This window comes from Hemicordylus capensis, chromosome 5, assembly GCF_027244095.1.
Source record: "Hemicordylus capensis ecotype Gifberg chromosome 5, rHemCap1.1.pri, whole genome shotgun sequence".
In the NCBI taxonomy this organism is placed as follows: Eukaryota; Metazoa; Chordata; class Lepidosauria; order Squamata; family Cordylidae; genus Hemicordylus; species Hemicordylus capensis.
In genome coordinates, this window is record NC_069661.1 from 194,953,502 (window position 1) to 194,970,787 (window position 17,286).

The window sequence follows — 17,286 nt, forward strand, 5'->3', positions numbered from 1 at the left end:
CTTAAATACTGGATAGGAGGAGAACCTGAACAGCAGCTATACAGGACTATAGGAAATGCTGGAACTATGTTATGCATTTTGAAAGCAAATACTGTAACAATGAGAATGAATTAAAAACTTTAAAAGAAGGGGGAAAGCTTCTATAAAATATTATGTAAGCAGAAGGCATCTCTCTGGCTCCCTGTTTTTCATATATAAACGAAATATCCATGGATACTCTGTTGTTTTTATAAAAATGCAGCAGACATGCCGTCATAAAAATAATATTTAGTTAACAGTGCTTGAACTAAGAGGTCTGCCATTTGATATCTGCATCATACTGAGAAAATGATTATCATTTGTAAATGAGAAGCTATCTGACTGCTGAAGAATTTAAAAGATTTACCTCACAATCCTGTTTATTAGGGCATTAAATGTTTTTGTCTCCATTAACATGCTGCAATATCATTTGCAAAAGTACCAGTCAAGAAAATGTGCTCTATATCACATCTCAGGCTTGACAGAACAAAACATTTATGTTCTAAACACCTGGTCTGTTTTATCTGTGATATTATTTAAATACTATTTCAGATATGAGGAAGATAAAAAGGGAAGCAAATGAGAAACAGATTTTGAGGGAGTTTTAGTAGCATGATTTACAATCTAGTGTCAGTTTTTCCCTTGTGGTAAAGTGGTTGCAGTCCAGCCAGGTCAGACAGACACCTGGGAATGTTTCAGCTTCTCCAGAGACAGACAGTGTGATCCAGACACACTTCCAGTCAGATTTGATTGCATGGTCACTCTGCATGAATATTTAGATACCTATCTTCTAGAATTCATTGTGGAACTGGTGGTTGATGACCTGAAGCTTTGATTTTCAGGCATTTCCAAATTTGTTTTTATTAAGTCAAAATAAATGTATGACCAGGGGCTGACATGTGGTACAGCTTAACAAGGCCAGGTCAGAACTGCCCACACCACCGTGAGTGCCTTAAAAAATGCCATGGTGCTGTGCAAGAAGGCTCTTCCTCTACTACTTAGCCTTGCACAGTTGCAATGCTACTTGCACTTCCCCCCCAATGCATGGAGTGTCATGATGTGTGATTGTATAACATTTTATTTACACCATGTATGGCTTAATTTACAGTTGGCAGTGTAATCCTGCTTTGTGGGATTTCTTTGACTTTCCATATAAATGAAAGCAACTGTAACAACAACTACATGATAATTTGCACTTTAAAGTTTCTTTATTAACACAAACAACCGAATTTGCTAAATAAAAAGTTATGGAGACTTGCTCAGACTCATGATTCCAAATTGAGGGTTTTCTTTGGCTTGTTTGAGAATTCTTTCTTGGCTGTGGTGTTGCTGTCTGTTGTTGCTGTGCCCTCTTCTTGAAAGTCTGAGAGTAGTAAATATAGGCTTAGCAAATAACCAGGCCACAGGAGCTCTCTATGCAGGGACCTTCTTCAGTAGCCTCTGGATCCTCTGAGGATTGTGTCTTCTTCTTTTTTTAACCATATATGGTAGTCCCTATTCAGCCTGCAGCCCCCTACTAGACAAGCCTATATCACCTAATGTTTTAACCCTTAAAAAGCAGGGGATACAACTGCACAAGGGTAAGAGCCTTGATGTGCAGCAGAGTGGATGTTATTTTTCTATGTCTGCAGCAACACATATGGTTCCAAACCACCCACATTAAGCTGCATGCCATGTCAGCCATTTTGTAATAGATTTTACATTTCTAAGAATGACTACTTGAAATTCCTCATGAACTGTATTCTTTGGTGTACACTACAGAGAAGTGAAGCATACTCTTTACTGACAGTGCAGTACTCTAGAGCCTTTAAAAGTTAACCTGGATACAGGCCCTTCAAATGCATGGTACCAGTAGGAACTGTACTTTTGTTCTGTACCTGCATTCAACATAAGTTGTGAATGACTGTACCTGTGTACACTGTACACTCATTGTGCAAGTGGGGAACATAACGTGTGTATGGGCCTTAGGCTTCATAAACATTTGCTACTTGTGACACTTAGTACAATTAGTGATTTGGCAGATGCAACATTGTGCACAACATTTTAGAACACAGATCAGTTTTTGTGTATGCCATTAAGTGAAGGGGGGAGGGAGAGAACGAGAGCGAGAGAGCACCAGAAGAAGACTCAAATTGCATGTTACATGGCTGGTTCATACAATATGTTTTCTCTCAGTCTTGTGGGGGAGAAGCATGGACATGTATGCCATCTCACTGCCACCTAATCACACATGGATAAAATCCTGTTTTCAAGTACTTTGGTGGTTTGGATGAACTGCCCTACCTCACATGATTAGGTGGTGCAAGACAGCATACCAGATGAGGGAAGAAACGCCATGCTTGTCACCCATGTTCTTGAGAAGGCTGGTAGAAGTGTCGTCCTAACCAGCTCACACAAAGTGCTATTTTTAATTCCTCCAGGTTTCCCCTGCAAAACTTAAAATCAGCCCAATAACAGCTCATAGGCTGGGAGTTCAAGTGAAAGAAGGGTGGGGAAAGATAGAATAGTTTTGATTTTCCCTCCAATTAAAATGGCTCTCTAACCTGTAGGGGGGAAGTAACAGGTAATATATAAAGACCCTGTACTTTTTTTCTGTGTGTGTAAAAAAACAGATGGGGAAAAATGATGTTGAACTGAAAAATGACTGGAGGAGAATGGGTAAAGCAACTTCTCCCTACCTATTTATCTCTTTCTTGCATTGGGACTCAAGTACTCAGCCTGATTTTGGTTTTATTTTTATTTACTTCACACACACACACACACACACACACACACACACACACACACACCTTGGAACACAATGTAATGAGTTGTTCTCATGACCAGCCATTTTTGGGGAGAAGTAGGTAAACCAGGATACAGAGGCTCATCTGGAGCCATGGGAATCCCTCCTATCCAGTTCCTGCCTAAGTGGGTAGCCCAGCTTTTAAACCAAGGCCTAAACTGAGGTAGGAGAGAAATACCCATTGTCCTGCCTCATAATTCGGTTGTCTGGGTGATCACACTAGGTTTCTGAGCCCCCAGGAACTGGCAGCCATGTTTACCATAGAGTTCTGTCAAAAACTGGGCTAGGCAGAGCAGGGCTGCTGCAGTACTGAGGGCTGCTCCTCTGCTGCTCATGCAGTGCATTGAGGGATAGCTGGAGGCTCCAGCTCCCGTGCGGGTCACAGCTCCCATATGGGCCCCAGCTCCCATAGCAATTTCTGCTATGGAGAACACACTGTGGTGTTTGTGTGAATGCATGAGCTGCAGATCCAGGAGGAGGCTCTGGTCACCTTGAAGCAGGAAGATAAGATCCTGCTTCTTCCTTCCAGCCCACCTCCATTTGGCCACAAGAACAGCCTAAATGTTTAGCTTGAGACTAAGGATAAGAATGTATTTAATGCACAGATAGAAATAGATAGGTGTAGAGATAATATTTTAAGGGCTTTTGTACAGATTGCAAAGCACTTTGTAGATTGAAATATGCAAAAGGAATTGTAGTAATCTTTCCAAGCTTCTGTTTTTAATACTGTAACGGAGAACATCTGGCTGGTTTGCAGGCTGCATTTGGTCTCATTAGCTACATTTCAGTCTTTATTCTATTACCCAAAATTATGCATTGTTCATCCAATAAGTAAGATAAGTTCATTCTACAACCCAGGAGGCTTGTACAGAAATGCTTCAGATCTTCAACACCTGGAAAAGCTTATTAAAATGTACATCATATTTCATAATTTGTGTCAGTTTTTAAAAAAATGATATTGCTGATAATGGTTGGTACCCACAGGCTTCCTTTTCCTGGCAGGACAGTTTCTTCTAGAGGAAGTGGGCCTTTGGATATAAGTCATATTTATTCATTCTGATCCTACAAGGGTATTCCGCTGGTATAGAGAGGGGCTATACCTGTGGAATACAGCAAGTCGATCAATCATACATTGATCTCCTTGCTGTATGGGTGCTGTGCATACCACAGAATGCTATGCAGGGCAAGAATCTCAGCTTCCAGGTTGGAAGCCTCGGTTTTTTTCCTCTGCATTCGGTCTTCATAGAGTGTCTGGCATCTATGTTCTCAATGATTGCCCTATTATTCAGGCAATGGTTTTGGGGTCTGAAGCATATTGCCTGTCCATAACTAGGTCTAGCAAGGAAAGAGTGGCTCAGCCAGCAAATGAGAGGCTATGTAGAAGTTAGAAGCTCCACATCTTCCTGGAGACTGGCCCTTATTTAAAGCATATACCTGAGCTGGCCTTCCTGTCCTCCTTAGTAGACTGACTGGGAGGAGGCTCCTAGCAGCCAGGTGAATACTTCATCTCCAGTGCTGTTGAAGTTCATTGCCAAGGCAGGGCATTGCCTCTGCTCCTGAGGTCCCAGGGACAATGGAGATTGTTGTAGGGACAGGAAGGAGCCTCACTGAGGACAACAGGTCCCAGAGCTCCAGGTCTCCTCTGCAGAGGTGACTGCAAGAGGAGGTGACAAGCTCTGGTTGTTCCAGGTCTGTTGTTTCAAAGAGGCTTTCGTTTGGATTGGGGGATCTTCACTGAGACATTCTAATTCCCTTCCTCCTATGAGAGAGTCTTCTCCAGGTCAGAGTCTGGGTAGAGTGATCCTCTCACAGGTGACTACACTGTAGAGCCAACTAAGCAAGCAAGAAGAAGAAGAAGAAGAAGAAGAAGAAGAAGAAGAAGAAGAAGAAGAAGAAGAAGAAGAAGAAGAAGAAGAAGAAGAAAGCCAAATGGAGCACATGCATTAAGCTGTAGCTAGGCTATTTCAGGCCCTTCCTAAAGGGATATTTAACATTTGAGAGTCACATTTATCTGTTTCCTCCATCTTGGATGATTAGATTTTAGTAGCACTAATTCTCTTTTTGGGAGTGGAGGACTTAATTCAGGTCACCTTCCTTCCCCCGCCCCTTGCCTTCCCCTTGCTGCTTGTGTTGTACAAGTGTGTACAGGGTATCCTCATGTCCAGCAATGTTTAAGGAATACAATTTGTACATGTAAATTGGAACCATCATTTAAAAGAAGAGGAGCAAATACGTTGCTTTTGCAATATTAGTATTATGTTGCAATACTGAAAGCATATTGTTTATTATTATCTACTTAAAATCATAGTTACATGCTGCTGCAATCAATGATTATAAATCCTTATTCCTTTACCAGTTAATTGTCTGAAGTCAAATTAATTTGCCAGACTCTTTTTCCAAGAAAGTTTTTATTTAGTGTGATCCACTGGAACCTACCAGACTACATGAGCAGCCCTCCCCTAGCCCAATGTACCAGACCTTGGGGGTCATCAGATTGGCAGTCATGGGTCACAGCTATATTAAGTAGATTTGAGATGCCCCCTGTGTCAACATTTGTTAACACACATGGCTTTAGAGGAGAGGCAAGGGATATGGAGATGAAAGCATTTGGACTGGGGGAAGAAAGCATTGAGCTGGATCCTTCAGAATTTGGGAAGGCTTTCCCCTCCCCTTCAACTTTTGCATCACCAAGTTCCATGAAAAAAATGAAGGGGCGGGGGCAGAGACTTGATATAGCAGTGGCCTAAAAGGCACATTCCTCCTTTTCGTTCTTGTGCTGATCTGATGCAAAAAGAATGCATGATCTGATGTGAGCCAGCATGAAACCTGGGACTTTGGGGCTATGTGGATTGCTCACATAGAAAAATGAGGGGATCTTGAGGCAAAATCTCCAGTGCAGCGCAGTGAGTTGGGGTTGAAAGTAATGGGGGAAAGCTACTGCATCAGATTTTTTAAAAAATTTATATACCGCCCTTCCAAAAAATGGCTCATGTGTATGCCACTAAAAAACATGGGGTTTTTTAGATTCTGGATGTTGACTAAAACTGACTCTTGGTCATCACCACATCTTATAGTCCACAAAGGAAACCCACCAGTGATAGAAGATAACCATTCAAGTCAACTGCCTGCATTGACCATATTAGCTGACTAATATGGTAGTTGAAAATAAATAAATTTAAAAAGTCAGTGAATTTTGATTCACAGTTATATATATTTCTGCCACTACTGATATTTCTTTCCTTCAGAGAGACCTTCTTTATCATAAGCACCTGTAGGCATCTGGGTTCCCTGTTGTTAATGATCAGAGGAGATTGCTAAAGCCCATATCAATCAAAGCATAGTAGTAAAATGACAACTACATATAATGTGTGTGTGCTCCAGATATTTTATCTCTAGCTAGTAAAAAAGATGAATGAATGATCAAGCATTTAAACATTTAATCCATTCACTAACACAACCTTATCAGTTGGTACATGAGGTTCCTCATTTGTATTATGATACCATTAGTCAAACTGCCTGTTCCCTACACTTAGGTCAGCCATAAAAGCATAAAATAATGGGTTGATTCAGACTTGCATGAGAGGAATGAAGCTCATGCAAAGAATCTTTCACCCTCCTCCTCCTCCTCACTGTAGCTCCCTGAGTTCCCCAAAAGTTGCTCTGGAGAATCAGTGACCCCTTGGGAATGGTGTGGGATGTGGCATGGTGGGTTACAGTGGTACCGGGCAATTCCTGGAAATGGGTTTGATCCATCTTGTGTGAGCATTGCTCTGCTTGTGGGAGATGCCTGAACCCAATTTCTAGAATTCTCCTGTAGGAATACAGAGAACTGCTTCATCCTGCCCATTTTGAAGGTGGCTATAACAATGTATTACTATAGCACTATCGGTCTCTGTGCTCTTTGGGGGGTATGTTTTACTTGGTAAGGTGCCAGGATCCTGCTACAAGGATCTGAAAAATTGTACAGTTTGATTTACACTTGATCTAAAATACAAGAGATTTGTTGTGTTAATATTAGCAAATGTAACTAAAGGACTAGAAATCAAGGATTACAAAGTTATTTTCTTTTTCTTTTTGAATAGGAAAAATAACCTGAGTACCGTAGACCTACACTGATTCATCCATCATTCAAGTTTTCCTTGTGACTAGGAAACAGCATTGATGCCATTATTATAAGGTATCTGAGACCACGTTTGCTTCTTTCTTGTATATGAAATTTAATAGTGCTTTTTTAAAATAAAAGCACCAGAGACATTGTCTTTTTAAAATGTAGTCTTTTATAGTTTTTGAATGAATGGAGACCCCTTTTGTTGTTCTTCTGTGTATGGTAGTATCAGGCCATAAAATCTAAAATGCTTTAGGGGGGCCTTTGGAGGCTAACCTCATGACGATCCCACCTGGACTCATTTTCCCAGCCCTCTAAAAAATCTTGGGAAGGACTTAGTCCTTTTCTGATTTTAAGCCCTGAGTGGTAGGAGAAATTCGAAGGAAGTGTTCTGAGAGCACTGCTGGCTGTTTGGATATTCCTGCTTCCTTTATATATCACTCCCTTCCTTCTTTCACTATTGGTTTGTACTTAATCAAATTCAACATTTCCATGGTTCATTATCCACAGATGATCTTGAGCAGTCTTGCATTGTAAAAAAATATGCTTTGGCATCTGTTTTTGTCCTTTTGTATGCCATATCACATACACATCACTTGAAACCTTATCACTTGAATGCCATAGAACATACATATCACTTGAAGGATGCCATGTTTTAGTTGCATTTATTTCATATATTTCTATTTTATGCCTCACAAGTAAAAAACAAAACAGGTAGGCTGTCGTCGAGCAACAAACACCACTATTCTTTTTGTGATATATGCAGCATTAGTTATTGTGTTTGCACCAGAGTTACTGCCTTTTTCCTCACAAATTTTTAGCTTAATGTTGCTAAGAGAACAGCCTGTTTGTGGGCTCCCAGCGGTACCCCTACATGCAATTTGGAACTACAGGCTTGTAGTTTCCATTTTGACTATATGAACTCATGAGATCATGGGCTCACCATTTGCCTACATGTGCTAACTCCCAAGGATAAGTCGCTTAGCAGATAGCATGGGGAAGGAACTCCAGATCAAGTGTAACAACACACAGCTGAAAGGGGAACTATTGCCCGTGCCCCCTTCTCTGTCCAAGTATAAATGAGGATGCTGAGTAGACCCAAGTTAATAAGTTATTTCTCTAAAGGAGTAGCTGAAACTCTTCTCGGTGTTGGCACAAAGGATTAGCCTTCTAAACTAATCACCTTCACAGGAAGAGCAGATAAGATTGCAGCAGGCTCATCCCTCTAATATATGTGTTAATGGTTGACATGAAGCATGGGAAAAGTGCTCATTATGTTAAATAAATAATTTATCTTCTACCCAGAAGGTCTTCCTGACACGAGATAAGCTCTGAGTCTGCCTATTCAATATTTTTACATAGCGATTGTCTAAACCTTTTCACTTCATCGTGCTCTTGAACACACTCACCTTGGACTGAACAGGACAAAATGTATTCTTTTGTCTACCATGGATGCCATCCTTCCCAAGAAAGAGGTGTGGTGTGCAGATGGCCCAAAGGCAGACCTCTGCCTATTTGTACTGCAAACCCCATCAAACAGTGTGTCTCTTCTCCAATTCACCCACTGTGAGTACATGCATCTGGGCAGCAGCTATTCCATCTGGCTGTGCCTTGGCCTTCATGCCCATCCCACTTGCAAACTCCAGTTTGGCCTTGTCTCCAGGCCCAATCTGAGCAGCACACTTGGCTGCATCAGGGAACTGGTCTCCTGGAATCAGAACCCCTTTAGACTTTTACTGGCTTCCTGACTCGCGAGTGGCACATAGGTCTTCACTCAGTAATTTCCAAGACCAAAGCTTTGCACAGATTTATTCTGCAATGGACTGCTTTCTCGCTGATTCCCCACACAAGCCCAAACATTAGTCAGGTCAGAAGTATAAAGCCAACGCTCCAGAGCAGTTTCATTAACAATATTTTGTTTTACTGATTCACTTTATCACCTTTAAGTTACTTTTAAATCACCATTCAGAATAAATTAACAGAGTAGTATAAGTGGAAGAATCAAATAATAAAACATAATATTATCTCACATATTATTATATCTTGAAATTTGCATTACAGAATGAAATTGTTTCTTCACCCCTAATATATTTATGATGAAAGATGTAGGCAAGGTGACTATTCCCTTCATTTCAAATGGGTTTACTGAACTGAAGAACTAGTGAGCAGGTATTTCAAGGGTGAATTGTGGGGAGCATAGGGTGCTAAATCCCTCTGGGGGGTGGGGAACACCCAGATTTATCTTCAGATTTGATGCTTATGTAGCGGTTTTCAGCCATGATGATCACCGTTTTTCTAAAAGAGAGCAACACTGAGATGATTTCCTGTTTTCTGGCACTGTGCACACAACTCCAAAATATTACAAAACAACACCATGTTGCCTAGGTAACTGGCTGACTCTTCTGATCTTCTTGATGTTGCGCAACACTGAAAGATCAAAGTGGTGGTCATAATTGTGGCTGCAGAAGAAATCATGTGAGTAAACTGTGTAAGCATGGTGGTATTTTCAGAAAGTGCAATGGATGAACTTCACCCTCCCCAAAGCATCAACAATATGAGTGTTATAACTGCAGCCTGTGAACAAGTGTGCAAAGGTTAGTTTCAGCCCAAAGGTTGCTTTCTGCAGAAGCAGTGCTTATGGCAGCTCTTATGGCTGAAGGCTGCAATCTGCAAACCAGAGTGCTTCCAACCCAAATACAAATGATGAGCTGGTTTAGGCATGAAATTTCTTTTCTACACAGTGCACCCTGCCTGCCCACAAGGAAGCATTCACAAAGAGATTATAACATATGATGTTGGCCATTAATAGGTAGAACTGCAGCTTCCTGGTAGCAATTTTTGAGAAGGCAGCATTATGTTTTGGTAATCAGTTTTAAGATGCAGCTGTACCTATGGATGTCCTTGGGTATTATGCTGAATTCTTTGTCTGAATGAGTCCCTGGGTGCAATCAAGGCACACAAGATTTGATTTTGAATGTCTGAAATAGCCTTGAGGAGTTTTTTTGTTGCTGGCTAATGCAATTCTTTAAACTGTCTCTTCCAGACTGATGTCAGTGGGATTGCTGCACATTAGGGGAGTTATGACTACAGTGCCCTCAAGTTAGTTGTGAGCACTGTTAGTCTTTTAAATCAGATTCTCACTTCTTTAAATATTCAGAAACAGTAAATGAATCCCACAATGCTGACATTTTATAATATTAATAATGATTATATTAATGTAAGTTAATTATGTCCAGACACTCAGAATCATGTTTAACTAATTAAATCTTATTTTCCCCAGGGTGATTCAAGTGGTTACAGACAACTAGTGATTAGATTTTTAAAACATTAAAAGTTGCAGCACATTTGGATAGATGATGGCAAGTAGACTTGAGCTGCATTATGGAAGTACATATCTCAAGTATTGATTTCCGTATGCCTAGTGATCAAGTGAATAGACATGAGTGATTAGTTGTAGAGTAAGATTTTATATGTTGTTTCCATGTGTGTTTTTTAACCTATAAGGATTTTTAATTGAAAATTTTCAGCCTTCATTAATGTTTCAGTAAACAACGTCTGTCAGATACCTTTATCTTTATGCCTCTTGTATTACTTTTAAGTTGGTTACACTGATTTTACACTATAGTATTTTAAACTATAGTTAATTGAAAAATATGACCTATATCCAGACTATAGTTGTGCTACCATAATGCTGTTGTGCGAGTGGGCTCAGACTAGACCAATAGATAGGGGCATAGCAAGGTCCATGTCTTTCCAGGGACTGGATGGGTTACTGCTTCATGCCTCTCTGCCCTTTTACCTTCCATTCCCCATTGCTGAGCATGCCCCCCCCCCGGTGTGACGCACATCAATGCATCACACCAGGGGAATGCCCAGCAATGAGGCACACTTTCTCAGCTGGCGCACTATTACATCCCAGCTCTACAGCACATAAAGCCATAAGATAGCAACAAAGAATAGTGACCTAGATCCCACTGAAAACAATTAAATGGAACCGTGATCACAACTGACATTGTAAGTTTGTTGTGACTAGATTCTGTTGATTTTTACACAACTTAGTTACAATAAACTTTTCCTGGATTGTACTCCTTGGCTATTTGCATACATGTGGCTTTGCCAGCTATGGTGGGAAAGCACCTGGGATCAGTGGTGTAGGAAGCCACCAGGGTGCATCTTGCCCCTGGTAGCCCCTATTTGTGATGAAGGGTGCGCATGCGAGTGCGTCTCCTCAAAGGCAAAGAGACGCGCTTGCAGCCAGGCTGAGAATCCAATGAAAGCTGAAGCACCTTGCTAATGGGCCTGGGCGACCCCGTTTCCATGACTGGCCATGCCCCCTGTGTCTGGCACTGACAGAGGGGCATGGCCAGACATGGAAATGCAGCCATTCAGCCCTATTTGCGAGGCACTTCAGTTAGCACTGGGTTTCCAGCCTGGCTGGGAGCATGTCTCTCTGCCTTTCAAGTCAGAGAGAGGTGCTCCCAGCCAGGCTGGGGGGAAAGTGCTGGCTGAAGCATCTGCCCACACCCCTGCACCTGATGTCAGATGCGGAGGGCATGGCTTTGACTGTGGGGATGGCTCCACAGGAATGGCGGCACAGGTTCTTTGAACCCAGGTGCACCATGGTGGCTCCGCCCCTGCCTGGGAGGTTGTAGAGTTCCATCAGCCACAGCCAGCAATCAAAGCCAGCAGAGCTCTGAATTTCAGCCTTTTCATTCCAGTAAGTACTCTTAAATTAATAAGACACATATTTGCAAGTATATGCTCTGTAGAACTGAGGTGTACATATTCATTGCTGTGAGTGGGTTGCCAGTTATTGTTCTGAATAAGTCATATTTTGTAAATAAATAAGTAAAAATAAATAAACATCCTCAAGACAACTTGTAACATCACCATTGTCATTGAGAGTTCAGTCAAATTAATGGCTCATTTTCATTAATGAGAGCTAAGTGAATAAAAATAAATAAATAAATATCCTTAAGACAGTTTCTAACGTTACAATTGTCATTAATGAGAGCCCAGTCAAATCAGTAACATTCAGTAATGTCCAACATGACGCGTTTGTACACTCATAAGGCAGACACTGGAAACAAACAACAGAAAGTGTATCTATTTGCTAAATGTCTCGTGTTCACTACAAAATTCTGTACACCTTTTTCAAGTGCTGGAGAAAAGATGAATATTTTCTTTTATCATTTGCACAGCATCCTCACCCACTGATAATAAACGTTAATTGCACTAGGTATGTGATCATAGAGATAATGAACATTAATTTTCATTCCTGTTTTGCAGTCATCTGTGTTACTATTAGCTTCTTCTGGGACATATTTTAAGAATGTGACAGGAGTTAGTCACCACTTTTTCAGTCTGGTCTTTCAGATAACTCTCCCTCATTTATATACAGACTGGCAAATGTTTTGAGATCTGAATTTGAGGTCCTCTTATGCAAGATAGCATGAAGTACTGAATGCACACTTAATTGTGCTTCAGATCCTCAGGCAAAATATGACTAAGCAGATTATTAACATATACAATACCCTTAAGCTAAAAGGCGATGGAGTGGAAAGCAAAATCAAAGTAGAAACAAACATATAAGGCTAGAAGTATTTCAGAAAAAACAATACAGAGGCATATGTATGTTCCTTCCCATAGAATTACTTGAGTACTTTGGGTGATAGATTCCACAGTAGTGTCACTGTCCTGTCTGCAACATCCATGTCTGGATACCCCTTTGAAAAAAAACCCTCCATATGATACTAGAGAGATGTGTATGTCAATAATTCATACTGATCAGACCATGACAGTCCTGCAAATGAGAATGATTTTGCACCGCAAATGAGGGTTATTGAACGCCAGCCTAGTCTGCATGCAATGTTGGCTCAGGGTTATCCCATCACATATTGCACCTGCATTTTCCAGGAACATTCCCCACATTTCCAGTTTATTGCTGAAGCATGGGAATCTCCTTCATCGTTCCCCAAATATTTGCCCAGAGATGAAAGTTTGGGGTGGTGTACAAATTAGATAGATAGATAGATATTTGCTTTATTGATAAAGATAATAAAGATATTAATCTTTATTGCTTTTAGTTTTAAATTTTTTAATCAGATTTGTTAAATATTTTTTTCCCCACTGAATATTTTAATTGTGTCTTTTTTACCATCTTGTGTTAAAAAAAATTTGCTGTAAAAAAATTGGGATTACTTTAATGAAAGGTGGTATATAAATTTAACAATAAATAAAAAACAATAAATAAAATATTTTTAAATGTGTTAAATTCCTTGCAATGGCAAATATTCTGCCAGATGGTTGGGACCTTATCTATTGTCTATATTGTCTATTATATTCCAGCACAATAGGAATTGTGCTGGAATAGAATTCATTTGACTGAAATGAGCTTATGTAGGATGGCCTACAGCATGTTCTGCCCTGGCATCTGTGATGAAATCAACCCTTTTGCCCTTCTTCAGCCCACCTTCTCATTTCAGAGACTGAACAGATAAGGTACAACTACCTAAAAGGTAAAGTGTGTCATCGAGTCAGTGTCAACTCCTGGAGACACAGAGCCCTGTGGTTGTCTTTGGTAAAATACAAGAGGGGTTTACCATTGCCATCTCCCACGCAGTATGAGATGATGCCTTTCAGCATTTTCCTATATTGCTGCTGCCCGTTATAGGTGTTTCCCATAGTCTGGAAAGCATACCAGCAGGGATTCAAACCAGCAGCCTCTGACTTGCTAATCAAGCCATTTCCCCATTGCACCATTATGTGGCTATACAACTACTGTACCTAAGTAGCTCCCTAGTAGCTCCCTAAAGCATTTCCTTTCTGCGATGGGTATCGTCATATGCAGTCTAGACTGATGAAGCTCTAAAGCACCAACTCAGTGCAGTTTTGTGGACTTGAATGGTATTGTCTGGGGTGAATATAGTCAGTGAAGACAAACACTGCAGCTCATTATAAGCTGACTTCAATCTGATCAACTGCCTGTCTAGGATTTTCATAAATTAATAATGGGAATTAGCTTATGTTTCTTTCTCCCCTCTGTCAGTGTTTGTGTTCATGCTGACATGTATGAAGAATACATGGCAACCAAATGGTACAAATTAGCAAAAGATTCAAAACTGTTCTTCAAGAAGCTATTTGCAAAGCAGGTATGAGACAGCACAAACTGATTAGTACACAAAGATGGCACCACATTTATGTACCTGCAGATGAGTTATAATGTAATGTAGACATTCACCTAAATTAAGAGTAATGTCTGAAAAGCAGGCTTTATCAAGCATTGTTGTAATCAGGATTAACTTTTTGCTGATGCCATGCATTTTAGTCTGACAAAAGATATATTCAGTCATTATACTGTACATTTACTAATAAGGTTCAGGCTCCCTCAAATGCAAGGGATATATAGGAAGTGCACTGTACTACTGCACATGTATTGAATATGATGTGTGAGTTCTGTACGTGAGTTCTGTTCATGTGTACACTGTATACATATTGTACATTCATTGTACATAACATGAAAAGTGCTACCTTTCTTGGCTCTCTCAAGGCTATTTTAGAAGTCACCAAGAAAGCAGGGGCAGGTGATGCCTCCCAAAAGCAGAGGCTTCACCCATTCCAAGCTGTTGCTTTACTACCTTAGCCCTGCCCATGGAAGATTCTCCTGTCAACTTTCATTGCTGAGTGAAAACAGCATGTTCAGAGGCAATATTTCTCAAAGAGCTATGTGTTAAGGGCAAACCACAGAGGATGTCTCTCCCCTTTGTTTCCAACAAAAGCCAGCCAGATGCATCTTGAAGCTCATAACCAGAAAACAGAATGCTAACTGGACAGCCCTCTATCTGATCCAGTAGGACATTTTTGGTCTTATATAGCAACCATACACAATTTTTCTGTTGCATGTGCACTGGAACCTTGTAGATTTCAGCTCTGGGGGTTGATTTTCTCCAAAATATTCATTTTGCTCTCAGAACCTATATAAATATTTCCCTTTTAATTAATTTTCCTCAAATTTATTTCCCTCCCAGTTGTCTTCAAAATTCATTTTTCTCCCAGAGTCTATTCATGTCCCACATTCACCTCCTTCTCCAAAAATATTTTCTTCTCAGAATCTCCCTAGATTAATTTTCTTCAAAGCATTCATTTATCTCTCAGATCACCTCCCCTAATGTCCCATTTCAAAATCAGTTTCCCAGCAGTTTCACCCAACTTCCCCCAAGAATCTCTTGTTCCCCCCCTCATCCCCCAAAAGAAAGCTCCCTTTCTTACCAACATCACTAGCTTGGTCTTTGTATCTGAGCCAAATCCAGAATGCCTTTGTTTTACCATGTCCAGCTTAAAAGGCACTCAACAAGGTCTGTTGCTGTCCAGTTGGTAGCTTCCCACCAGTGAATTTGCCATCTTTCCTTCCCTATCCATCCTCCTCCAGTGGCCCATTCCACTAAAAGAAAAGTGCTCATCTGGTGCTCAATTGCGCAAATAGGAAAAACACCAGTTCAGTTCTTTTTTTATTGCAATCTTTGATCAAATATGCAATCTAAATCAAATAAAAGGCACCTTAAAGGTAAACACAAGTGTATATATGTGTATACATTTTTAATGAAAGATGGTATAGAAATCTAACAATAAATGAATAAATTTTATTCATACTTGTATTTGCCCCTTTTCAAAATGGGGGGATCAGCATACTCTGTGCACTGAGTAAATAGTCACCAGTTCTAAGAAGTTGATAAAAGACACAAGTTTTGGGCAGTATAGAAATATTTTAAATAAAAATAAATAAATAAGAAAAACACAAGTGAACTGGGATTTCTTCTCATTAGTACTTAGTTTGCCCACATATTACACCAGAAATGAGGATTAAGTTGCTCAGAGGTGGAATCACCTTTTGGGAAGAACCATAGCTCAGTGATGGATCAGTCAGTTTAAATGCATATGATCCCCAGTTGAATCTTATTGTAGTCTAGCACTGCTCTCTAGGAGCCTTTAAATCTCTCCCTGAGACCATGGACCTCTACTGCCAGTCTGAGCTAGGTGGTCCGATGGGATATAATGTATATCATACAAGTTGTTACATATAGCATGAAACATTACACTTACAATTGTTATTTATTACTACTGCTCATATGGACAGTACTCTCCACAGTGATAGTGTCCACCATGAAATTAGTGGACTGCAGAGGGAATGTGACTATTAGGCTGTGCAATTGTATCTGTCCATTAGAAATATTGGACCTATATGCCCGCAACTGGCATTATCATAAAGATTTCTGATATGATAACAGGGAGTCCTGATAGCCAGTATCTACTGTATATATATAATTTTCATAAACATATCCATTGCTAATCCCATGTGTGGCAGCTCTCGTGAGAGTTCGCAAGAGAGCTGCCAATTAGTGATGGGGGTGGCTCTCCCGGAGGGCTGAATGAGGAGAGGCAGCTGCCAGCCAAGGAGAAGTGGCCGCTGGCCAGCAGGCCAGCCGAGGGAAAACTACGGGTGCAGATGCTCTGTGCCAGGTCAGCTTGTTCTGACTAAAATCCCTGCTCTCCTTTCAAAATCCTTCTACTTCTGATACTAATGACAGACCAAAACCAGCCCCATGGCTTAGAAAGACTTTCAAGCTGTCTCCCAACTTGGTTTTTAAGCATGGTACCCCCATAATCGGGGGGCTGGGGACAGAGGTCCACCTAGATAATTTTGGCACTTGGACCTAAAGGCCTTTGGAGGGCCCCCCACTGCAAGTTAAGCATCATTTTTTAACACATAGGTTCTTGAGGGCACAAACCAACCACCCAGGACAGACTAAATATGATTTGGGGGATCAGACAGAATTCGGCCCTGAAGTCCAGGGGTAAGAGCACCTCTGGGTTGGAGGCCCAGGTAAGGGTGGCAATTGGTTGGCTCCAGACCTGGTTTTTAAGCACTACACCCCTGAAATTGGGGTGGGGGCCAAGGTAGCCCCCCAGGATACACCCTTTGGCCCAGTGGGTGCTTCCTGGGATGTTATCTTGGTGGTTATTATACATATTGATAATGTGTAGCTTTGTTCCAGGAAGAGAACAAATAAATGTCAGTTACAAGGGATTTCCTTTAATACATTTATTTGAAGAAGAGAATTATAACACTCATGATTTACAAAGTTCTCTTTTTTAAAAATGGAAAACATGTAGTGCTTGATAATGATAAATACAGTATATTCTGACACTGTAATAAAGACAATGGCCTCAACAATCATTCATGCCTTGTTACAAAATGGCAAAATTGTAAACAACTGTATCGTAGGTTGTATCCTCAAATAATGTAATATTAAATCTTGATGTGTTTTTAAAGTACTTATTCTTATCTGTGTGAGACACATCACATTCCTAAGAGAGGTCC

At 40.6% G+C, this 17,286-nt stretch overlaps 1 protein-coding gene across 8 annotated transcripts in view; it reads left to right on the forward strand.

Annotated features, from left to right (window-relative positions):
• SYT1 (synaptotagmin 1) overlaps nucleotides 1-17,286 on the forward strand; it is a 637,087-nt gene that overhangs the window by 155,691 nt on the left and 464,110 nt on the right. For 6 of the 8 annotated variants that reach the window (XM_053253063.1, XM_053253070.1, XM_053253065.1 and 3 more), the window contains exon 2: nucleotides 6,886-6,980. The exons of 1 other annotated variant lie outside the window; for it this stretch is intronic. The gene's annotated coding sequence lies outside the window, so the exon portion shown is untranslated. Of the gene's footprint in view, nucleotides 1-6,885; nucleotides 6,981-9,293; nucleotides 9,384-17,286 lie in introns of all 8 variants that reach the window. One more of the 8 variants, XM_053253068.1, reaches the window with a different exon arrangement.